We start from the raw sequence: 27,116 nt of genomic DNA, 5'->3' as shown, positions 1-27,116 counted from the left end.
TACCTCCTAGACTCCTCCCAACTTTATGTTGTATTTTGACTTTTGTTTTTGTTTTAGTTACCCCTTGATTCCGATTGTGCTCCCCATACACTCTAGAAATGGAGCCACTCTAGAGAGAATAGGTGACCTACCAGCAGCCCCATGCATAAAGAAGATTGATGTTTCCTCTCCCAGAAGCCATCCAATGCCCTCAATTCAGGATAGAGGCTCCTGATCCACTTCAAACTCCATGCCAGAATGTTGAGTCATGTGTGATCTTGTGCAAGTGACCACAGCTGCTGTGAATTCATGAGTGCCACAGTCCTGCCATGTCCAGAAGCCACTGTGCTCTTCCTGTCCTCCAACTTTCTTCCCCTTCTCACAAGATGGTCTCTGAACCTTCAGAGGGTGATACAAATGTCCCATTGGTGGCTGAGCATTCTACCACCCCTTAAACTGGTATCTTGGCCAGTTGTGAGTTTCTGCGTTAATCATCGTGCACTGCTCAAAGAAAAATCTCTGATGTGGTTTGAGAGTTGCACTAATCTATGAGTAGAGAAATATCAAAATAGGGGGCTGTTTGATACTATGTCATTCAGCAGAAAAAGAGTAGGTCTAGTCTGTCCTGGGGCTTATTGATTCTTGGCCAGATTTGCTGTACCAGCATATTTTTCTTTCTGTGAAGATTTTCAATCCAATCAAAAAGCCATTGGTTACCACCATGATTTTCATGCCACTATGCCACTAACGCATCAAAGGGAGTGTCTTGCCACGTTGGTCATTATTGCAGCTTACAATGTTCATACCTAGATAAGACTACTAATGCTTTTTGCCCCCACCCATAGCCTGAAGAGTAACTTCCCATAACTATGTGAGAGTTATCCAGCACAGAGCAAGTTTCCTAGTCAGTACTGACTTGATTTCTCTGTGTCCTGTTGCCAGTGAGTGTGGTGTCTTCAGCAATAGGATCATAACATGAGGTTCTGGTGGGCAACCTCACAGTGACCAACTCTACCCTGCATTTTCTGTGACTTTCCCTCTTCCCTGTGGTGCCTCGTGACTGTGCTTTAGGACTGCTTGCAAATACTTTCCCATTATACAAGCCTTCTCTCAGATGCTGCTTCCTGAGAAACACAGACTAAGACAGCTTCCTTGCCTCACACCATGTGTTTCACACAGCTTTTAAATCGCTGTGGTTTGAAAATTATCATTCTCAAATCTTTGTCTAACAATATTTAGGCTTCTGAAAAATCATTCCTATGTCCTGGTTCCTAGGCTGTTCTTTTGTGTTTTTCCTTGATGTTTTTTCAATCCTTAGGATGTGTCCCTTTAAAAAAGAAACCCAACTTGCTGCTTGACAGTTCATTAAAATTTGTAGATCTTTCCTTACCATTAGGATAATTTCTGATTTTATGGGATTATTTTCCTCCAGTTTTCTCTTAGGTCATCGTCATTGCCATCTTTTTCTATGGATTATACACCCACTCATGCTTCCTGATTATATTACTATTATTAAGTTCTGTGTCTTTCCAGGCTCTCTGGGAACAATGCAGAATCACTTACCCAAAGGCCCTGATGCTCTAGTGACAACCGTCACTATGTTATTATTTATTTAGTATTTATTAATACAGCAATTTCCTCTTCGTTACTATTTTTCTTTTTAATAATTTTTAGATGTATTTGTTTTACTTTGTGTATGAATGTTTTGCCTGCATATACATATGTGCACCACATGTGTGCTTGTTGGATCCCCTGGAACTGGGTTATAGATGGTTGTCAGCTATCATATGGGTACTGGAAATCAAATCCAGGTCCTCTGAAAGAGCAGTAAGTAACCTCTGAGGCAACCCTCTAGCACTCTCTTTTCCTTTGAAGTAAAAATTAAAATGATTCGTAGCTTGCCTTAACAAGGTGCTTCATTTTTAGAAGTGCTTGCTCATTAATGAAAGTATTCTATGCAGTCAGTATCGCCTCCTTGAGAGGTTTTGTACTGCTTAAGGTATATCTCTATACTACACTTAGTGAGCTGGTCGTGTCCTCCATCATCAGGCTTTTGCTCAGTTTTACTACTGGATTCAACATGTGCCTTCAGGACTCCACCCTGTTGCTGATGTTGCTGATGACAGGTGTGCTGTGTGCTAATACATGGCCAAATTATCTTCCTCTTCTATTTTATTATTTTTTAAATATGTGTACTCTACTACTATATTGTATCCATGCTTAAAACTCACAAAGTTTCAGTTATTGCACCAAAATCTTTAGTGTTATATATGTGTCTAATTATGTATGTATATCTACATATATACATACATAATATATGCAGACATACATGAATTTGTATGAAAATATAAGGCTGTATTTGGTTATTCAGAATGTTTGGCATATGGAGATACATAATTCGCACTAATACTGTTCCTATCATAGTCATCATTTTTTCATCTTTTCTCCACACAAGAGGTACACTTTTTGTTTTCATTTCATCTGGGTATTTTTTCCACCCTTTTAAAATGCTTGTTTATTCTGATCACATTGATGGGTATGTTTTCATATTTTTAGGAATTTGAGTGGCAGCTCACACCATTTGCTCAGAGAACATCATTCTTTCATGAGTCATCATGCAGAAAAACATTTTTTCCGTTATTGTCAATGTAGTAGACAGGTTACTTCTCACACCCTTTCATAGTCATGATCAAAATAATAACTATGCTTAAAGGTGATTGAGTTTCTCCTATGCATTGGTCATAATGTCTTTTGCATACATTATGTTCAGTTCCCATGACGTTCGCAATATATAAAGGCTCCTGAATTCTTTTCCCAGACTGAATTCTCTTCACTGTTAAATAATGGACCCTAAATCTGTGACTCCAAATCTTTTGTTCTTTCCATGACTGGTGTAAGTTTGATGATTATACCTCAAGACAGTTTTAATGTCCTTTGGCTGTTATTGTCGTTGGGAAAATAGGGAACACATATGGTTAAGGCCTAGTTGTTTAGTCACTTGTCAGATATTAAGAGGCAATAAAGGCATTTTGGTGTTACCTGTTGATTAGATACTTTTTCCTGATAAAGTAAGTAACACTCAGTGTTTGATGATACAGGTACACAAGAATGTGACATATTCCACAAGTGGCCATCTCGTGTGAATGTTGGCCATTTCTGTGTTGGTCACCATTGGCATCATGTCCTTGCAGGCTCACGTGGGCATCCCTACATTGCTCTTTATAACGCAAGTTATGCTTCTGGTTGTGCTGTGGCTTGGTACTCTACTGAAAGACAGATAATCTCTTTGGTATTCCTCTTGCAGTTTTAATATTTGCTATACTTTGGTAGAAGTAAGGACAGAAAATACACCACCATTGATTGAGTTAATCATAAAATAATGAACACAATAAAGTGGTATCTAAATAGAAGAACCTGGAGTTAGATTTCCCCCTCACTAATACTTTTAAAGATGGTGGAGGATTCCTTTCCTTGAATGAATGTCTTTATTACTTACAATTTCCTGATTTCCCATAAATTCAGGATCTGAAAATGACATCCAGTCTCAAACCGAGCCATATTGAGCCAAGTTAAGGCTAAAAGTTCAACATTCCTGACTTATTTTGTAGAGATTATTTTAAATCAAACATCTGTACATATGTGTCAATGTCACCAGTTTCTACAGAGCTGTACCTCAACATGTATGGCTATTCTTTAAATGTGTAATGCCTTTAGGATTTCAAATGTCGACAAGGCATTGTGTGCCTTAAAACTTCACAGGGATTTTTGTTGATGCTCTAAAAGTCCCCATAAACTGCCCTCCACTATATTGCTACTGCTGTGGTCATACAGTAATTTCCTCAGACCCATTTGCCCAGGGTTGGAGTATTCTTTTAGACAAATCCACATGGCTGCAGACTTCAATCTCTTTGTGTTTGACATGGCATTCCATTGTGTTTTGTAGGATCTGCCTTTTTCCTAAGAGAGCAGATCCTTGGTAGCCAGCAAACAAGTTGCTAGTTTGCTTTCAAAGAAAAGTAGATAGATTTCTTTTCCAGGCGTAATTAAAAATAAAATCTAAAAGGGACTAAATAAACTTCCACAAGTAATATGGCCAACACGTAAGACTGTCAGGACTCACATCAAGTCAGTTAGATACATATCTAACTTGCAAATACCAAGCCATATCATGAGCACACAAACTTTAAGAGTCAAGTTAGGCTTGGGAATATTACCAGAAAAAAACCCAGAAGTGAAATCCTACATGGGTGAGCAGGAAGGATGCACACTAGTAACTCTGAGGAAGAAAGCTCAGAAAAGGGAACAGAACAGCAAAGAGGCAAACAGCTCCTTGAGAACAAAACTAGCCCATTTTACAAGTTCACCTTAGGGTGATGGCAAACATTCTTAAGTTCTTATTGGGTCAATACCACAAGTACCATCCAAGACATTACTATGTAATGGAGTGCCAGTCTTAAGTTGTAGAGAACAAGACATGCAAGGTCCTCAGCAAACACAATTCTTAATAAATATTAATGGATGAGGAGGAGAGCAGAGAATAGAGATAGCAGCGTGTTTGGCCTTGGGACATCACATGGAACCCACCTCTTTAGTTTCAGTATCCCCAGTGGATGAGATACTAGTTTTGCTGCATTGATTGCTGTTTCATAATATAAAATTTAATTATCTCTATTATTTTACAATAAGCTTTTCTGCCTAGGGGCCTCTGGCACGGGGTAGAGTTAGTAACAAATCTAAAAAATAAAGAAATAAAACACTTCATTTCCTTTTCAGAAGGAAGTTGTTTTTTGCTCTGTATGTCTTGAGCTTAGAGGAATTCATGTGAGCTTTCTCAAATACGCTTGTTCTTTGGTTCAGATGAGGCAAGGGCATCTTCTGGAAGAAGAGTTTCAGAAAGGCAACCATCCCAGGGATCCAGAACATCCAGTCGTGGGAACCATTGTGTTGCTACTTAGCAGGGACAGGAGTAAGCACAGCTGTGTCTCCACACACTCTCGGGGACTGCTTCTTCCTCTTCATGCTTCTATTATTGGATTCCCCTCCATTACATTTGTTTAGCACAAGCAGCACAGAATTAAGAGCCCTGACTCTGATTAATCCTTCACCCACTTACACTTTTGTTTACCCAATTGTTTTCTTTAGAGCAAAGATTTCAATATTAGACAGATGCAGGTTAGCAGATACAAAACATAGCTTTGGAGAGATGAAAAATGCTATTGAGAATGTAATTGAAGTCAAACACTAAGCCGAGCGTGTACAATAGCCTAGTGAGATGAGAAATAGATGAGATGTATTTATTATTGAGCTAGCTAGACTTTGGGGAATATGCAATAAAGGGTCTGCCATCCAAATATATACTGTAGTTCTCAATATCATGCATTTAATAAGCATTTTATAATCATAAATTATGCATATTCTCTAGGTCTGGTGCTATTGAAAACAAGAAAAAAGAGATAAACAGTCTGCCTTTTAAAGACCAATAAACCAGGAGTAAATATAAGAGAATATGAAAAATTATATTACAAGATAGAATATAGGAGTCCCTGGGAAATGAGGAAAAATAAAATTTTATTTAAAGACTATGTAGGATCTAGTAGAAGGATGGGAAAATCTTACAGCAGATGTGGGGCTTAACGTTGGCCTGAAAAAGTCTCAATGATTTGCAATTGTGTGTGTCAATAAGATAGAAATGAGTATTGAGCATACAATTGAGTGAAGAAACAATCCCAACGAACATATTCAGAATCTAACTGTATATGTTTCAGATTTCCTACAATGAAAAATGGCTCATTCAAAATATATACAAAGATGAAACTGGAAAGAAAAGAATTACTATCAATAATAATAATAGTAATTCTTTTAACTCTGGGGTGAGGCAAAGGATGTAACACGATGTTTGACCCACAAAAACAGTCTCTGGGAAACTGACAATGATACATTCTTAAACATGTTAGCTGCTTTATAAACATCATTATACATGGCTAGGAAAGTATGTGTTTGTATGGTGTCTTCTGTGATGATGATATATTTCAAAATCAAAATCTCAAAATATACAGAGCATAACCTAATATTTTTATTAATATGATGAAAAGGAAATGAGTTGGCTGCTGTAGAGGTCAAGCTATTTGGGGCAGTGAGATTGCATTAAAGCTCTATTAAGCCTTATGAGATTAAAGCAAGACTGTATTTCAACATGTGAAAAATAGCATTAATATCAGAACTAATTTAGTATCAACAGAGACTTAAAAAATAAAAATGTGAGGATGATCTAAGGTTTTGGAAATGATAAGGTTTTATTGGTTGGAAATAAACACTGACTATCACAATATAAGACATTATAGGGTTATAGAGGTACATCATCCTCTATTTGGAGTACAGTTCTGTACAGTAAATCTCTAATGTGAGCATCTTTTCCAGTCTGCAAAAATGATAGCAGAGTGAACAAAGTGAACAGTGGAGGTAGATGAAGTCACAATGGTAAGGAATCTCAGAAAAAGTGCCTCACAGTCTGAGGGATTGGGAAATTTACTCTGAAAGTCATCTCACAGTTTTGAGGAGATACATGATTTCACATTCATTTTTTAAGGCACTATCCTGATATCTGTATCACAATAGTCTTCAGGAATCCAGGCAAGGATAGAATCAAGTAGGACTGGTCAGAGCCAGCCTCAGTCAGGTGAGAGAGAGGATGGCTTGGACCAGAAAGCTGCTATAATGAAAAGATGCATTGAGGCTCTGAAGGTACTTTGAAAATAGAATCCATAAAGTTGATGATAAGGCTTTAGAAAGGAAAAAAAGCAGGTAAAAAGAGTTTGAACCAACTGGGAAAACAAGAGTTCTCAACTGAGACAGGGAAGATTGAGTGCATCATGCAGGGGATATACATACGTCTAGATAGGAAAGCACTAAGATGCAAGAAGAACTTGCCTATCCATGTCTGTCCTCCATCTTGAATGTTCATAACGTCTCAAGAGCACCTTTGGTTAGTGTCTCCAGTTTTCATGATGTTCATTTCTCACACTGAGGATTCCATTCTTGTCACCCAACATCTCAGTCTTCTTCTCCAGTGTTTTGAACTACCTCCAAGCAGTCAATATGATAGAAGTTAATCATCACTTTTGTCCAGTAAAATTATTTGTATATTACAATGAAAACATAGATGTGGTCCAAAGCAGTTGTAATGTTATAAGCATGCAATTGATTCTTCAGAATCGACCAAAAGAATCTTGATACTTCTCTATCAGTTGAATCTACTCTAGCTCCAAAGTTACTTTTAAATGTGCTGCTCATTCTGTATTCCCATAGACATTCACATAGCTTCAAGTCACACAAGTCTTTTCTCAAAACAGAGAGGCTTTCTCGATCATCATATCTAGGTCATCAACTCTATCATTTCTCATGGCTTTAACTGACTGTTTTCCTTCATTAGAATTATGAATTTTTATAGTTAGATGTCAGTTTTGTTATTATTTTATGACTCACACCAGAAGAAGGTGTCTAAGCTTTTTTCACTTGAAACCTCTTTTCAACCAAGAAGTTTTTATATGACCCTGAGTATAGAGATGTACTAGCTAGTTTGTAACTTGCTATAACCAAAATGACTTGGCATGCTGGTTAGTTTTGTAAAGTGGACACAATTAGAATCACCCAGGAGGCAGAACCACAACTGATGAATTGTCCCATCACATTGGCCTGTGGGACGTGTTTTAAACGGATGGTAGATGTGGGACAGCCATTCCTAGGCAGGTGTTCCTGGGTTGTATGAGAGAGAAAGTTGAGTAAGACATGAAGAACAAATCATTCCTGACTCGATTCCTTCCTGCCTTGAGTTTCTACATTCTCTCTCCCTCAGACTCTGACTCTGACTCTGACTCTGACTCTCTCTCTGTCTCTCTCTCTCTCTCTCTCTCTCTCTCTCTCTCTCTCTCTCTCACACACACACACACACACACACACACACACACACACACACACACACACACACTGCCCATGATAAACTATAACCCAAAGCCAAATATACACTTTCATTCTCAGATTGTCTTTGGTCAGTGATTTATGACAGCAACAAAGAAGCAAACTAGAATATGTAGGCAGAAAGCTTCAGGTGAAAATTTACCTAGATCAGGTTGGCCTATGTGTATGTCCATGGAGATGTGGGAAGAAGTAAGCCACTGTGGGTGACACCATTATTTTAGCAGCTGGTCCTAGACTGCCTAAGGGAACAAAGCTCCTGAGCTACACAGAAAGCAGAGAACAAGGGTTCATTCATTTCTCTCTACTCTTGGCTGTGGTTATGATGTGAATAGCTGATTGAGTTCCTACAGTGATTTCTACTCAAAGACGGACTGTAACCTGGACTCATAAACCAAATAAACCATTTTACCTCATCTAATTGTTTTTGGTCAGCAACATAAATGAAACCAGAACAGTAACTATACAAAAAATATTATGCAAATCAAATACTACCAATAATCACAATGACATCATGAAACAATTCTTTGTACACATATTTTTAACTTATTAAAAATGAAAGCAAGTTGCATGCTAATTAAATAGATGTGCCTGCTTATTTTTACATAAAGAATTAAATCATGGCTGAATATGTGATACTATAGGATATAGATTATCTTCAGTGTTTTTCAGAGTTGATCAATATTTTTATTTAAAATTGTCAATGTTAAGAACACTACTTTGCACAAATACATAATATAAAATGGCAGAAATACCAATTAGGGGTATTTCAGAAATTCCATCTTAATCCTAAGCCAAATTCATGTAGTAGGTTTTTCTTTTTTTAAATAAAACTCAAGTCAGCAACTCAAATAAGCAATTTTTCAAGTCAATTATCCTAACACAGTACAGTCCAAAGACATGCTAATATGATACTAACATGCTGAGAAATGATGGTAGAAAAATATTCAAAATCTTTGTTTCCCATAATTGAATCATTATGTTCTCATAAGAGCAAAAACTTAGTGTTTGCAGTAAAAAAAAAACACCACAATTAATAGCACCCAACAGCCTGGAATCTGAACTGAGGTGTTTCAGACATTATATCTTGGTGCTGTGTAGCATGATGCACAGTGCACACCCCAAGAGTTAGTGAAGTCACATAACACCACATGGGTGGATTCTCCTTGAAGCACTTCAGATCCACAATGCATTTGATTTGGAACCAATTTTTGATCGTTGGGCATGAAGAAACCTTTTACTACTGCCAAATTTGGCTACCTCCACACTCAGTTATAGGACCCCATAGTGAGATCGTGACCCAGAATTTAACAAGTTCTGATCTAGCACATAGAGACCATCAGAGAGGGACATGGTTTCTTTTCTTTGCTGCTGGGTCCCTGGCATTTCAAACTGGGCCTGGCACATAACGGGGCCCTAATAATTACTTGCTCCACAAGTATGTCTATGGTTGAGGGGTCTTGAGAGATTCGATACCTCTTGTGCCCAAAGAGCTGGCAGCGAACACGACCAGCAGATGCCATGAATCTCCTCCTTCTAGTCTGTTAGGTCGCTGCATTAGATGAGAATTTGAATTAAAAAATTGCAAATAGCGACACAGCAAAAACAAAGCCTTCCTTTTCATTCAAAGCTTAAAGAGAAAGCAGCGTTTCTGGTTTACTTAAAGTGCCCAGCTTCCTTCAGAGCTAGGCAAACACACAACTGGAAAGAAGGGACTCTCAGGACACGTGGACCTGCCCTTCTACCAACAATATAGCAGTGCGTGGGCTGCCATCATTGACAAGATAAGTTAGAGCATTTTGAATCCCTTGAGACCCAGGAAACGGTTTTGAGATTCCCATATAATAGGAAAGGAGCCCAAGGGTGGAGGTGGAGATGTTTTACAGAGTTTTCCAAAGGGGTAGAGGTGGGTAGAGGGGACAGAAGATTAGGGGAGGAGAAGAGGAGGATTCAAGGTTATCTATGAAGGTTATCTACATGGATTGGCTACTTTTAATCATCAGCACTGTACAAAACAAAGGCCCTCAAAGAACCTACCCCTGTGATCTATGCTAACCTGCTCCTTCACTCTCCATCAGAGTCACAGACAAACAACTGATGCACATGGGTCATTTTCTTTGAGCTTTTAGGTTTTGGTTTGCTGGGGAGCCCATACCACTGTGTCCATGTTCGGTTTACCTGCAACACCACTAGATGGTATTCACTAAAAGAGCATTTGAAAACAAGGATGAAAGGATATGAAAGCTGGTCCTCACCTTGAGTCTCATATCAGGAGCTGAAATTAGATCCCACCTACTGGGAGGCAAGGGAGCCTGTGTCACCCAACAAAGCTTAGCCCCCTCGGCACATCCAAAGTCTCATGTCCTTGCCTCCTGGGTTTTGGCACCAGGGGTTCCGTGGCTGTGCCCAGGATAAAAGGACTGTCCCCAGCTTGCTCTGAGGCAAAGACAGCCTGCTTTTAATTAGGTGTAGGAGCGTTGTTGGATTTGTATTTTTCTATCTTTTTTTTATTCTTGATGGCATGATGTGTGTTACATATTTAATTAAAGAGGATCTAATGAGTACTTCTAACAGCCTAGGGTCAAGAGAGCCACTGCAGAGATTCATGCAAATGAGCTGGGCTTTATGGCTTCCCTAGTGAGCAGCAGCAACGTGGTCCAAAGTGGGAGAGTCGATGGGAGCCCATCCGCTTTCCAACTTCTACAGCAAAAAAACCCAAAGGGAAACAAACAAAGACCCGGGAAATGCACTTGGCAGGCTTTGTGTCTGGGCCCAGCAAACACGTCTAAGCATAAAAAGAGAAGTCTAAACTTATAAAATAAATGATTCAAATGAGCCAATTGGGACAATAGTCTAGGCCAGAGAACATTCAAGAGAACAAAGACTTAGGAAAATGTTTCTGGACATAGGAAGATGAATCAGAAAAGAAAAGAGGAAAGGGAGAGATAAAACATAGTATACTAATACATTTGGATCTCATCTTGTGGGAAATAGGTCACCAAATGTGCTGTCTTTGCCATGAGCCATCTTTAGGTCTGCTTACTGCTCAATAGCACTTGTCTATGATTACCTACAGACATATCTACATTCCCATCAGACTCTGGACTGACTCCTGGAGATTGAGAGCCACATACCTCTGCTCCCTGCTAAGCTTCCTGTGTCATATCAGGCACATTTCCTAGATTGTACTTACCTGCTGAGTTTTTCTTCATTCTGACTGATCGTTGATTTTCTGTTGGTTGCTTATTGCTCTGACACTTTTGGATTTGGGGGGTTGGTTAAGTATTCCTATTTGTTTTGACATATGTATGGTCTTATGCCTAGAGTCTAACACAGTGCCTGGAATATGCTCCCCCATGTTGTTACTGAAGAAGCAAATCATACAAGTCCAGTCAATGTGATTTGAGGCTCATCTCAGTACATAGCCTGAATCTACAACAAAGACAGCTTGAAAAAAGCATTGACAAACTTCTGAAAATCAGCTACATGGACAAAGAGAGATGGTTAGTATATTGTATAATATACCAGAGGTCTTCCTCAGAATCTTCCATAAAATGGGAATAAAAAAATTAAACATATTATCTGTAATAGGAACCAAGTTTTGAAGGAAAAAAATTAATCAACTAACACTTAGAGAAGCCTGAAGTAGTTCTACTTTTTTATCTTTTTAAATAATTTTTATTGTTATTGAAAATATTTTTTCAGGCTACATATTCTGACCACAGTTTCCCCTCCCCCAGCTTCTGCCAGATCCTCTCCACCTCCCATCCACCCAAATCTACACACTTTTTTTCTATCGTTATAAAACAAGCAGGCAATGACAAAAACAGAATAGGACAAAACCAGAAAAAAAAAAAAAAAGAGCTAAAGAAAAGCACAAGAAATGCATACAGAGGCACAGAGTGAGAGAAGGAGGGAGGGAGGAAGAGAGGGAAAGAGAGAAGAAGGGAAGGAAGGAGGGAGGGAAGAAGAGAGAGAGATACCATGAAAACATGGGCAGTGGTGGCACACGCCTTTAATCCCAGCACTTGGGAGGCAGAGCCAGGTGGATCTCTGTGAGTTCGAGGCCAGCCCGGTCTACAGGTTGAGATCCAGGACAAGCATCAAAACTACACAGAAAACCCCTGTCTCGAAAAACAAAAAACAAAAAACAAAATAAACAAACAAAAAAAAAAAAACCACTAAATCAGAAGCCATAATACATGAGCAAAAGACCTGTGAGGTTAAAAATAAAACAAACGCCCAGAAAAGCATTCTGAGACTAAAAACCTCCACAACAAATACTACTGAGTTCATTTTGCTTTGGCCATCTTCTGCTGGGCGTGGAGCCTATCCTTAAGCATTGTTTGTATTCTTAGTAAGACTCAGCTGGAGAAAACCAATTTTTCATTTGTGAGTAGTGATCAATTGGAATTGGCTTCCGGGTTAGGGAGGTGGGCTCCTGTCCACTTCCCCTCTCAGCTCTGAGAACCCATCTGACTTAGATCTGTGTAGGCCCCGTTCACGCTGCCACAGTCTTTGTGAGTTCATGTGTGCATCAGCCCTGTTGTGTCTAGAAGGCTTGGTTTCCTTGGTGTCTTCCATCTCCACTGGCTCTTACACTCTTTCTACCCCCTCTTCCACACAGTTTGCTGAGCCCTAAGGGGAGATTCGATAGGGACATCTATTTGGACCTGCGTGTTCCACGGTCTCTCACTCTCTGCACATTGTCCAGTTGTGGTCCTGTGCTTTGTTCCTATCTGCTGCAGGAGGAAGCTTCTCTGATGATGGCTGACTGAGACACTGATCTACAAGTGCAGCAGAATGTCATTAGGAGCTATTTGATCGCTACATTCCTTAGCAGAACTAAAGTATTGGATCTTCAGCTAGCTCCATGGCCTATCTAGACTCAGGTCCCTGGCTACCTGTCCAGAGTCAGGCATGGGATCCATCTCATGGAGTGGGCTTTAAATCCCAAAGTGCCACTGTTGCAGCAGCATATCCTGCAGGCAGGTCACCATTGTGGATTGAAGGGTTTGTAGCTGGGTTGGTGTTTACCTTTCTCCTCTGGTAGCCTGCAGAGTAGCTTCCAGTACCATGAACACTAGTCAGTACAGATGAAGGCTCTAAGCAGTCACCAGCTCAATTTCTCCGCGCTCAATGAGTTGTGAAGATGTCTTCTGCATCTGTTTGGGGAGAGCCACTGACAGCCTTGGCAATTGCTTAGGTTGTTTGGGAAGATTTCGAGGTCTGAAGCCCTCGGGGTCTATATATAGTAAGACCTTGTCTCAACAAAACAAATAAGTAAAATTTCACCCATTAAAAACTTTGAGGAAATAAAGAAATTATTAGTATCAGATAATATACATAAATTATGTTACTGATCTGATAATAGCATCGTATAATGTAAGATACTGTCATTGTGATGGACTTTAAAAATAGCTATAAATCTTTGGATACCTCATGAAGAAGGGTACCGCTCTCCCTTCCCATGTAATGTGGGCATGGCTGCTCCTGCCTTTATCAGCAGAGCTCACTGAAGTTAATGCTACACTGTGGTGATATATTGTGTACCCTAATAAAATTTGCCTGAAGATCAAAGAGACTAAGAACAAACCATGGCCACATCTTACCTCTAGGACTCCTCAGCCTGAAAAGTTTTTAGTTCCTGTCTCCTCATGTCTTATATACCTTTCTCTGCCCAGTCATCATGTCCTTCTTAGTGCTGGGATTAAAGGTGTGTGCCACCACTGCCTCGCTCTGTTTCTCTCCTAGACTAAGTCACCAGGGTGGCTTTGAACTTACAGAGATCCAGACAGATCTCTGCCTCCCGAGTGCTAGGACTGCAGGTGTGTGCCACCACTGCCTGGCATCTATGTTTAATCTAGTGGCTTCTTCTGTTCTCTGATCTTCAGACAAATTTTATTAGGGTGCACAATATACCACCACACTACACAGCTTCCAAGGCTGCAGCAAAAATTACATGCAGATGCCTCCTAGGTGATCTAGAACTTCATTTTCTAGAAGCTTCTTTCTGGAAATGTTTCCTATCAGAACCCAAGTTCCATAGTGAAAGATGCCCAAGACATAGGGAAGGACCATAGGTGAACTGTCCAGTCTCTACATCCAATTACATCTTGACTTTGAACCATTCCTCAGCTAGTCTGCAGAAACCTCTAGATAATTCCAGTCGTAGCCATCTCAATATTCTCAGCTACAACTCCACATAATGTTTGGCAGGAACATGGCATCATTCTGTACATTTCTCACACATGGGATCTGGCAGGAAGCAACACTTACAATTGTTATTTTGTGCCCCTGAGTTTAGAGTGGTTTATTAAGAAGAAAAATTAACTTGGCACGATCCTTGACAACTTCTGGAGATGCATACTAGGGAACTTAAAGATAAAATGCTGACTTGCAATTGGCTTTGAATAAACATGGGTAAAGATAGTCAGATAGATGGATTGAGAAGATTCAAAAAACACTGTCAATTGTCAAGTGTAAATGGTGAATATGTTGTTATTCATTGAGCAATTTTTCAACCTTACTGCAAGCTTTAAATTTTTCATAACAATTTTTAAGCAGTATTTTAAAATGTCTTTCTTTCCCCAAAGTTCTATTCACTAAGGAGGCCTACATTCATTGCATATGCCTTCCATCTCCCATAAACCCCTTAAAACGGGCTTTTTGAATGGGAACTATTTCTTCTTCTTGCTTTCTTCAGAGCCCTTTTCTTGGTTGGCTAAGACTCTCTAATGAAAGGAACCAAAACAGTTTCTCTAGGGGAATCTGCCATTTTATAAAGTAGAGAAAGGGTTAGGATTGTAATTACCAGTACATTCATATATTTCCTTTAAATTTCATGACAAGTTTAAAGGGATTTTTAAAACTACCCAAGATTAATAAAACACAAGAGATTTCCATTAAATTTAATATCTGTTAGTAAAGCTTGGGCAAAATTTACAGTTCAAAATTTACATTAAAAGTTTTCCAGAGCAAAGCTATGAGATATTGTCATCAAACACTCCCTGACCATGCAGCAAATCCAACGTGGGGGTGGGGTGCTCTCATAAAACATGCTCACATCTATCAACCCTCAACCCTAGGCTTCCTCTACTATATAATTATTCTCATTAGTCTTGCATGAGACCTCCTTCCTCCTTTATAGGTCCCTGGTCACTTCTATAACCAGTGCTCCCCTCTGCTCTTGAAGGTGCTCTTTACTCTAAGGGGCAGAACCAGGATACTTGTGGAACCCTGATTCCACTGGAAACAAAATTCTTCCTGTCATTGATATTTGAAGTTACTCCTCCCCACATGGCCACAGCAATTGAAACCCTCTCTTCCCCTTGAAAGCACTCCCAATGCTAATGGTGGTGGTAATAAGGGAAGAGGAAAGGGGAAACACTTTTACTTATCATTTAGTGAGCTTCAAGCTACTACTTTCTTTTATAAGTTTTTGCAATGAATCCTTCAGGACCCTATGGGTAGATAGCATCGTCATCTGAGAGATCACCACCTTAGAGACAAGGAGACTAAGATTCATGGGGGTTGAGTAATTTACCCATGACCACAGTACTAGGAAATCACAAAAGCAGAATAGAATCAGCTGGTCTAACCAAGAAGCTGTGCTTATAACTACTTCATTTTCTTCCCCAGAGTTCTCTCTCAACAGGCTTTATTCCTGCACCTGACACCCAATCCTGGACATCCAACCATCAGAAGGGGTTAGTTTTTATACATGACAGCACCCACAACAGTGTTCCTCACTACCCCTGGATGTCTGCCAAGCTCTGAAGTCTACACCATACTGTCCTCAGTGTCTACCAGCTCCAGGATAGTCACAGGGGTTCTCCCATCCACCTACAAATTCCAGTTTAATAAGAGTCAATATTTATGGTTATGGTCTTGTAACTCTCTGGCAGCTAATCTATTCACAGTCATATGCCACCCACACCCACCATTTACAGCTGAGACCTTCTAACTCTAGAGGCTTGAGCTCACCATAGTTTCTTTCCACTTCCACCCTTCTTGCCCTCCACTCTCCTTTGCCTCCATTTCAAATGAACTGGTTTATGTAGCTCTAAGTTCTAGCAACCCAACCATGTCACTCCATACTCACCTTAGTGCCGTGCTGACTCATGACACTGTTCAGCTGCCCTACTTCCTATGCCAACACTCTCCCTCACAGTCCTTAACTTGGGGATGTTGCCATCTCCTTTTTTCTACTCATTGTCCAAGGTTTAAAATAAAACTGCAGGCTGGGGGTGTGGTCAGAGGTAGATAGTGTGTTTTGTATGTGCAAATCCATGGATTCAATTCCCAAGGTGCACAGAGAGAGGAGAGGAGAGAGAGAGAGAGAGAGAGAGAGAGAGAGAGAGAGAGAGAGAGAGAGAGAGAGAGCTTGCAAATGTACTGTTAAAACTATAACTGCAGAAGTTTATGAAAACATTTAACTTTTGTTCACCTCAAGAGTCAATTTAACTAAACTCACCTGACACTTTAATCTCATGTGAAATCGTTGTACATATCAACTAATTTCATTTTGTCTGAAAGTCACCTGAACTGTTTGCTCTCCTATGCCACCTATGCATGCTCTGACAGGTGATCCTGAGAATATTTGCATCATTTTTGGTGAGCACAATATACCTTTCTTGGCTGTCTCATTCTGAGCTTTTAAACAGAACCCAGTGAGTTTCTCCCTGAATCAGGATGCCCACACCTTTCTTTCCACCCTTTTCTTTGCTCTATTAAAAATTCCCCACCTGTCTCATAACATCCATCTTTCTCTCTTCTTTACAGTTACAGCTCTACTTTATACATATTTTCTCTCCCCAGCCTGTAAAATAAAATGTCATTCTGCTGACTAGCTCACCAATCTCTGACTACACTCAAGCAGCCATCCCACCCTCCCCATCGAGTTGGACCACACCCTCAGGGAAGAAAATATCCATATCCTTGCCATGCTTGTTCAGGAGCTCTTTACAGTGGTTTCCCCAGCCAGCCTCACCAAATGGGTATTTTAAATTATTATTGTAAGTGTCTGATGTATGTGTGGACACACATATGTGCAGAGTATGTGTGGTGATCAGGGACAAGCTTGAGGAGTCGGTTCTCTCCTCCACCTTTACCATGGGTTCTAGGATTTAACTCAGGTCTGATAGGCAAGCGTTTTACTCACTGAACAACTCATTGGCCTTTGGCTATTGTTCCTCAACCCTCCTTCCATGACTGCTCTGAAGAACCAAAGACCTTTCATATCCTCTTTATCCTCATGTGCCTCTTCTGTGCTCTTACTTCTCTCACTGTTTTCAAGTCCTCCTTCTCAACCAGAGCCCTGGGAAGAGGAAAGAAATCAGCAGGCATGGGAGGGAACAACAGAGGGTAAAGGAAAGTGTGAAAGAACACATGTAAGTACATGTGTAAAATGACATAATGAATCCTGTTATTGTATATGACTAATGCTAGTGAAAAGCGCCAAACGCCAGATCCCTAAGATGGTAACAGTTATTACCACACCTTTCTAATCTCCTTGGACTTTTACATATTTTGGCATCATTTTCTCCTGATCTCTAGTCTACAATTGCCAAAGTGTTCTCAGATATCCACATAAACTGGACACATTTAGATCCTGCTACAGGCGGATCTAAATACCAAATCTAAATGATCATATCATACCAAATCAGTTTACTGTACTTCATTATTGCATTGTGTAGTAAGGCTGTGAAGACCACTAACTCTGCCTACATCTATCTACTCCTACTGGACAACCAACCCCACTGGACACACTTGGACATCATCAGGACCACTGAGCAAACCTCCCGGTAACATTACCCTTCTCAAGAGCCTCTAGAAATCCCCTGCTGCCATGGGTTGAGCTCCAGCCTCTTCAGACGGTTAAATTCACCGGTGCTTTCCTCTAGTGTGTCGGCACTATGCTTTCTTATGCCATATACACGTCTCCAATAAGACAATGTTTGAAAAGTTTACGTCCTTCTTGAAACGCTATGTCGTCTGTCCATTCCTTTAAAAAAAGCACTTTTTTTTTTTTCAGAGCTGAGGATCGAACCCAGGGCCTTGTGCTTGCTAGGCAAGCACTCTACCACTGAGCTAAATCCCCAACCCAAAAAAGCACTTTTTAAAGTATTCTTAGTAGTTCAGTTTGAGACCCACTTCTGACTTTACAGGTCCCAGGTGACCTCTCCAACCAGTGCACCCCTCTGTTCTTTAAGGCAGTGTTTCTCTAAGGTGCAGAACTATCTAAACTTAGCCTTGATACTCCAAGTAGACTTTTGTGGTCAAAAGCATGGATCCAAAGTTGAAGTTAAAGCAAATTAGAACCCTAGTTCTTCCCACTTTGGAGTTGAGCACCCAGAGAAAATTATATACTCTCCCTAAGCTTTATCTATGAAATGGACATTTTTCAGAACCAATGGGGTAATGTAAATAAAATACTAAAGTACTGCCCATAATGTATGTGTGTGTGTGTGTGTGTGTGTGTGTGTGTGTGTGTGTTTTGGGTTTTTCAGAATGTATTAAATTGTAGATATTTTCTGCTTTAATCTGAGCTCCACCTGGAATCTTTATGCCAAGGATATTGCAATAAAAGTGAATCCCTTCTGAAATGAGGCATTGGGATTGGATCTCATTAGCTAGTGTCCATTGTCCTGTGTCAGAAGAGCCACATGGCATATAATCTGCCACTTTTGAGGAACCACCTAATTGGATCATAAAACTCCCCCAGACTAACTAAAACCAGAAATTAAGCACTTGGCTGTTCCAAGCAGGTGAAGAGAAGTTCAAGGCAACACATTTACTTCTGGGGGGGATGTCTTTGCTAGTTTTCTTAACGAGGACACTACCCAAGTACTTGGACAAGTTCTTTCTGAACAAGGAATCAGGCATGTGCCTGGATCTACCCTCAGATCTCTAGGAGACCAGAAGAAAAGAATACATTTTCCTGGCCTCCATTTTTCTCATCTGTAAAGACAACAGAAATTCTTTCCACATTTGCCTAAGCCTAGGAAATGGCCTATATGAAGGACTCAAAGAACAATGTGCTCAGTTGAAGAATTAACTACTTTAAGGCCAAATAAGTGACTGAAAAATAATCATTTCAATTTACATAATAGACTGCTAAGCAGCAGATGAGTATGCCAAGCCCCTAGGTTTAAAGGATCTACACTGTGCACACACTCCTCTGCTGAAAGCCCTCCACCTCTGGAAGAAGCTCTTCGGGAACACTTTACTACAATGTTGTGCAGGACAAAGAGTGCAGCCGCCATCCTCCTGAGCACTCTTCCGCCTTGCCAGTGCTTAGGGAGCTAACAGAATATCAATAACTTCTGCAAGGTGCTCGCCACCAGCTCCTATTAGCATTACATGAGGCCAGAGAGCTAGGGAGCCTCGAGGGTACAGTGCTAGCTCCTGGCTCCTGTCACCTGGTCCATCTGCTCTTCCTGTGACCCCAGCCTGCTAGCAGCTCCCAGGGATGATTCCCTGGCCCGAGGACCCCTCTGCTTACTCCCACTGGCTGCCTGAGTCTTGGCTTTTCGGCTGAGAGGCAATGACTGAGGTAAACCTTGGCACCACAAACCCCACAGCCATAAATTTCACTTACATCTAGTAAAACACAGGCATCCAATTAAACCCATAATCCTATAAACTTGCCAGCAATCAAGTTCCCGGTTGAAAATGAAGACGGACAGGTGCACTCAATCAATACCATGGAGGTTAGAGCCCGCATGGGGTAGGCTGTTCTTGCATTGAATCCTGTGCTCTGTTCACGTTCTGTTCGTGTTCTGCCTGGGTAGAAATAACAAATGCCCTGTTTACTCTTCCATTGCATCGTCCTGTACAGTGATGTATGGCTGAATCCTGAGGGCAGCCACACATGGGGCACGTAAAAACACAGTTTCTTCTCGGTGCAGCCCCACTCCCCACGGCAAGCCTGGAATGTCACCGTCTGGCCAAAACCCAGGTTTAAACCATGGGGGACCTCCCCTCAAGAACACCATATGGACTTACCACTCATTTCCTTGGGCCTCTGGCCACCTCTAAAGGTGTCTGCCCAGCCAGAAAAGTTAACAATGTATCAGGTTGCTATGGTTATCCAATTTACAGGGGATTTGATTTAAAGGTTAAAACATTTGAGGAGTATTTGAAAATAGTTTATCAGTTAACATTTCAGCAGGCAACAGCTCTCTAAAACAACAGAGACAAGTGTGTGACTTCCAGCACCTTCCTCCCGTTCACCGAGTGCCTCACTGAGCTCCTCCTCATCTCTGTTCTTTACTGGGGTTCTGCTTGCTATCATTCATCTTCTCCTTCTCCACAGAGCCCTTCCCCCATGCCAATCCATCTGACTAACCCTTAACTAAAGTCTACGGGGCATACTGTTTACACTCTTTCTCCTCCCAGCACCTGCCCGACAAAGCCTAAATCTATTTGATCTTTAAATGAAAGCTGAGCTGTAGTTTTAACTGTACTCTTATTTTTTCCAAGAATAAAATGTCTGTAGATACCTCTCAGTAGATTTCCTTGACTGAATTAATGCCTCCCAAAGTTTTCTGCACCTCCCTTACCTGTTGAAACAAAGATTCACAAGGGGGGGATTTAGGTGATTACAAAAGAATATACATGCAAGAAACATATTAGTTGTCAGAGGGGATGTGGGTAGCTAATAAACTATTTCTTCCTCTAGGAATTATAGGCAGAGCTTCAGGATAGGCTCGTCACTACCAGCTTCTCTGTTGTAGACCTCCTCTGTTGGCTCTGGAATTAGGGCATGGTTATTGCCAAGTCTTGTTCATTATCCTGGGGACATGAGTCATTACAACATATAGGAGAAATGTTCTTGGCAACATGCAGGCCTTATCCCTGCAAGCAACAGCATCACAGAGACAGGAAGCTTTGGAGGCTTCGGTTTATCTTTTATGTAAGCTATCTATGTTCCTTTTGTCCGGGGATGACACGGTTCCTAAAATTGGGGGAGAGGGTACGTAGATGATGGTAAGAGCATTGCTAAGAGCCAGTGGGATGGCTCAGTGGGTAAAAGACTTGTAGGACAAGCCTGATGACTTGAGTTTGATTGCTGTAGCTCACATGGTGGAAGGATTTTGACCTCTGCACATGCAGGACCACATACACATGCCCACACACATACACAGACATGCATACATAATAAATAAATGCAAAATATTTTTAAAGGGCTGCTAAACACATATAACCACACAGTGTTGAAATGCACAGATCACATCCATAAGACATTGTGCAAATTCTCATTCAAACGCAGTAGCAAACATAGGCTTAAATTTGTGACCCTTGCTGGTAGGACCATAAGGCTGGAAGAGAACACAAGAATGCCTCTTCTTTCATGCCTTCTACCTTCTAAGAAAGAAGGCTGTGGATGGGCCAGAAAACAAACCCTACCTGATTCTAGTCAAGGCAGCTGATTCTACAAGCATAGCTATAAATGACACACAATTGCTCTCAGACATCCAGACAGGCAAAAACAACAACCAGGAGGAGAGTTCGAAGCACATGTCCAGGCACCTCCACTTGTACAGTCTTCATTTCCAAGGTGACCCATGACTTTAATATGATGGTTATTTCCATTGGGGAAGTAAAAATGGCATAGTCAGAACCAAGTCATATACTCATGTCTTCTCAATCCACAGTTTGACTCTGCCTGGTGAAGCATGCCACCCATGCTGGACCTGGACGGCTGGACATCAAGACAACTGGTCAGTACACTAAAGACAGGTGAGTAGGTGAAGAGGTTGGCTGACAGCCTCGACTCCAGACGAATAACAGCAGAGAGGCTTTTTCCTGCTTCCCCAAACCTGGTGACAGGGATAAATCCCACAAAGAGGGTTGACCTCAGCTGGGGTGGATAATCTTCATCAAAGGCTGGTGCATGGGAAATATATAGATACATGTACTCTGTCATTAAAATAAACCCATTTTTCTAAGCTGCTAATAGGATTATTCAGAATGTTTAAAGCAAAATCCCAAAGCCTGTTATTGGTTTGCCGAATAACTAAGTCTTTCTTTTTTATTTTAATCTTTCTACGGATGTCAGTTCTGAGTCAGGCAAACAAAGGGGCACTGGGTTCTCAGCTTTGTTGGTCACTTAGCACCCAAAGATTTCTTGGGTCCAGTCTGTCTCAACCGCTTTGACTCCCTTGGCGTGAGACCTTGCTGATCACCCCTGCCTCCCCTGCTCTCGTTGCCAGGACCATCTGTAGCAGGAATCTTAAGAGGTCTTACTAATGAAAATAAAACCCAAAGCCAGGTATTGGGGTGAGCGCTGGAAGATCAGAGAAGCAGAACAAGCCACAGCCACCTCATCTTGCCAATTCCTCAGCTGATTCTATTTCCTCAGACTGGATGCCTCTCAGCTGAACTGTGCTGCTCAAAAGCTTGAAAGCTTAACCAGCTCTAGTTCCTGGTCCTCACACCTTATATACCTTTCTGCTTTCTGCATCACTTCCTGGGATTAAAGGCATGAGTCACCATGCCTGGCTATTTCCAATGTGACTTTGAACTCAGAGACCCATGCCTCCAGAAGGCTAGGATTAAGAGGCATGAGTGCCACCATTTTCTAGCCTCTGTATCTAGTGGCTGTTCTGTTCTCTGACTCCAGATAAGTTTATTAAGGTGTAGAATATTTTGTGGAACACAATATCACCACAACCATCTTTGCCATGGTCTTGAGCCATGACAAAACACAGAATGCTTCTAAGGTTAGCTCAGTCAACTGTCAGAGGGCACCAGTACAGATGCAGCCGTGCTTGCTACCTCATGGGCTATCAGCCTGGGCAGTCGTCTAAAGGGTGCCCTGGAAGTGCTCTTCAGTCACCTCAACTTGCTGTGTTTCCCCTTCGGTTAGATTTTAAAGAACTTGAGGAGTGTATTCATTCTTTGTTGCTGCTGCTGCTGCTGCTGTGGTAAAATACTGTGATAAAAGCAACTGAAGGAAGACAAGGTTTATCTTAACTCACAGGTCCAGGTAACTGTCCACTGTGATGAGGAAGCCACAGGAGAGGGGCTTGAAAGAGCTAGGCACACTGCATGTAGTCTGGAAGCAGAGAGAGAGAGAGAGACAAATGCACACTGGTACTCAGCCTGCTCTCTCTATTTTATGCACTCTAGGTTCCTCTGCCCAGGAAATGGCCCTGCTCTCAATTAAGTTGAGTCATCCAAACATGAATTAATGTGATCAAGATAATCCCCACAGGCATTCCCTGAGGCCATCTGCCAGGTGATCCTATAGCCTATCAAGTTGACAATTATCACTGCTCATCACAATTCCACCTCCTGTCGACTCCATACTCAAACACTGCTTTCAAGCCATAACTGGCATTGAGACAGGTCCTTTGGTCCTCCCTCCCACTCTTCCTTCCTCCCCCATTCCTTCCTTTGATGTTAATATGTGTGTGGGGGTGGGGTGGGGGGTGAGACAGGATCTCACTATGTGACTTCAAGCTAGTGAACTTCCTGCTTCAGTTTTCACACTGGAATTACAACTACGCGCCACTATGCCCTGCTTGCTTCTTTATTCTGGACTATCACTCTGTCTGCATCGACAGCACACTGTAGCTAGAGGTTTCCTGCCTTGCCCACAGTCAGGACAAATCTTTGTCACCCGCCAGTCCCACAGCCGCTCAGACCCAACCAAGTAAACACAAAGACTTATATTGCTTACAAACTGTATGGCTGTGGCAGGCTTCTTACTAATTGTTCTTATAGCTTAAATTAATCCATTCCCACAAATCTATACCCTGCCATGCAGCTCTTGGCTTACCATTACTTTACATCTTCCTTGTCCTGGCAGCTCCAGGCAGTGACTCCTTCTGCCTTCCTGTTCTTTTATTTCTCTTCTCTGTTAGATCCACTTATACTTCCTGCCTAGCCACGGCCAATCAGGTTTTATTCATTGACCAATCAGAGCAACTTGACATACAGACCATCCCACAGCACAGCCAAGTGCAGACCATTTCAAACACCTGCACTCAGGCTTGTGGTCCTAATCATCCTCTGTGCGGACCTGCTGGGTAAAGCCACAAGGAACCCAAGAACGGGCTCCCACAGGACATATAGAACATCCCACAGCAGCACACCATAGGTCTGTATCCACAACCCGTGTAGGACTAATTCATTAGGAGACCAGTATTAGAGTTGGGGGTCAGTTTTGTCACATAAACATTGCTCTCTGCAGTTGGGAATCACAGGTCCAATTAAACAGTATGGAACGTACTTCTGAGTGAGATGCAAAGAGAAATAATATCCAGAGTGACCAAACACTTTTCAACAGAGTTTACAAGGTGTTTATGGATGTCATTTATGAGAAGTAAATCAGAGACTATTTCCAGATCAATAAATCACTTCTGCACATCCCTGTCTCTCGCCATCTCTATGAAGCTCCTTTCTTCTTATTCTCCATTCCCTTCTTCACCTATATCCCCAAATGTGATACCCACACAGTACTGCTGAGATTACAGTTTAACTACTGCCCCCTTTGTAAACACCTTTCCCGGCCACTGCCTGCACTCTCTACAACTCGGACAGGAGCCTTGCCACTGGACAGGTGTTCCTTTCAAGTCCCAGTGTCCCCAGCATGTTGAGTTCACCTCTGCTCTTCAGTGATAACTAATTCTTGTTCTTTTCTTAAACTCCTGGTGTGAAGAGTATGCAGAGAAGTCACTGAGCACGTGCTATATGCATCATGGACATTTGAGATATGAAATGATTGATAAATGAATAATGGGTACAGATCAGTAAGTGCCATTCCTTTCCAACCAGGCCTGGTTCCCATGTACCACTCTTCCATATGTTTGGACTCTAAACACAAACTGCTTAAACTGCAGTTCCCTATCATTCTACCTGCTGGGACTCAAGTTTCAGAACTAATGACAGGAAATTAGTATAATTATGGAATTACATTTATTTTTAGAACAATACTTCCTCTTCTAACATTATGGTACATGTTCACTGGATACACATGCTGTTTGTGTGAGTATCTGTATACAAACCCTAGCTTAACACACTGGCATCTACATAGATGCATGGTAAAATCCTCCTTGGATTGTGTTTGGAAGGTTAGGTTATTTGAGATGTGTGAAGAAGAGTTGACACTGTGGTAAAGGAGGCAATTAGTATAATAGAGTCATTAAATTGGCAAGGAGAGAAAAGTACCATTCCACATTCCCCCACGGTGATCAGGGGCCCTAAAGAGGGACACGGGCAGTGATACTAAAAGAAATTGAACATACTCTACCTCCTTTTGTAGTTCCCTTGGGTGTGGATTGCAGCAAAACGTGCATCTAGGGAGAAATCTGTGTGTGTCAGCTACACTAAGATGCCTCCATTCTTGAAGCCAAGTGATTCAGAGGGCAGGAAGAACTGGTAGACACACTTGGAGTGGAATGGGAAGGTACAAAAGCTACCAGCATGGGAAGCAAAAAAAAAAAAAGTGATCATTCAGTGAAAATGTGCAGCTCAAAGAATGTTGTAGGAAGAGGCCTTCAGAAGAAACTTTGAAAAATTAATTTACCATAACAAAAACTACAATCAAAGACTTCATCTTCTATTTACCATCACACACAAAGTTCCTCATTTTCTGAGCATCCGGCCAGCAAGTCTCCTCTCCCTGGGTTATCTTCTTCCTCACTATCACAATGGACATCCTATGCATTCGCTACTCAAGGGAAAAGAAATAGCCATCCCAGTTCCTCCTGTTCTTTCATCCTCAATCAACCGAGAAATTGCAAATCCATACTCTCCTTCAGCCTAACTCCCGGAACACTCCAGGTCATTGACTTCACCTGGTCACTCGTGCCCCATGGCTGAATGAACTACCATCAACCCCTACTCATCCCTGAGCCTTTCCTGGCCACTGTATCTGAACAGCTCTCCCAAAATTCTCTCTCCTAGCATTGCTTTTTCATTTTTCATAGACGCTTTGCAGCTTGAAATCTTTGAATTTATGTTTGTTTGTTTTCAACTTCTTCTTACATCACTACTAGAATGTAGACTCTGGGAGAAAAGGCATATTGTAGTTCTGTTTTATTCAGTGTTATCGCCAGAGGCCAATGCCATACTGTCTCAGTATTGCTCATAATTGCTGTGAAGAGACATCATGACCACAAAGACTCTTATAAATGAAAACATTTGGGGTAGCTTGCTTATAGTTCAGAGGTTCAGTCCATTATCAACATGGCAGGCAGCATGGCAGTGTGCAGACAGACATGATGCTGGCTACACCTTGATCAGAAGGCAATAGGAAGTGGCTGTGAAGCTGAGCAAAGCTTAAGCAAAAGAGACCTTAAAGCCTGCCCCCATAGTGACATGCTTCTTTCAACAAGGCCACACCTACTTCAACAAGCCACACCTCCCAATAGTGCCACTTCCTATGAGCTTATGATGGTCAATTACATTCAAACTACCACACATACATTAAAGAACTTGGGCGAGTTGATAAATCAAATGAATTTATAAACAAAATGCAAAACTGATATAACTATAAAGAAATATGCTTTAGTACTTGGAAGAGAGATAACATTTTTGACAAGTCCTAATTCATTTAAAGAAGAAGACTCATTTATAGCTAGTAGCATCTATTTGTACCCACCTGCATTGAAGTAATTAATGCCAAGTTCTCAGAAACAGTCTACTCCCTTAATAAGTTAGAATCTGCATTTAAATTTAATAGAGGCGGTCTAAATAATAGGGAGTTTGACTGTATTATCTTGAATTGTTCATTCATTTTTGTCATATTCAAAAATCTTTTCAAACCAACTATAGGATCCCCAATAGGAAAGATTTTGCTCTATGTTTTGGCTTTATTAAAACTATAAAAACCGTGAGCTTTTCCTTCAGCTAATCCTAAAGAGAGAGCATATGCTTCACATAGGAGATGAATATTGCTTGTGTGTCCCTGTGTGTGGTCATGGTAACCCATCATTGTCTCAGATGTAGCTAGGAATAACGGGTTCGAATTCCATGTTATCTGTTAGTCCAGGTGATAATGATTTTTGTTGTGCCTCCCTGGTGTTTCCCTTTGCTGTTTGGAATATAATTGAAAAGAAAATGTACCTTAATTTCATGTAAGTGATCTAAAACACTGGTTCCATGAGAGCAGAAGACAATTTTTGTTCACTGTTGATTCACCTGTCTGCACA

This window comes from Peromyscus leucopus, chromosome 7, assembly GCF_004664715.2.
Source record: "Peromyscus leucopus breed LL Stock chromosome 7, UCI_PerLeu_2.1, whole genome shotgun sequence".
In the NCBI taxonomy this organism is placed as follows: domain Eukaryota; kingdom Metazoa; phylum Chordata; class Mammalia; order Rodentia; family Cricetidae; genus Peromyscus; species Peromyscus leucopus.
The sequence above is the reverse complement of the archived record's forward strand: the minus strand, read 5'-3'. Positions refer to the sequence as shown.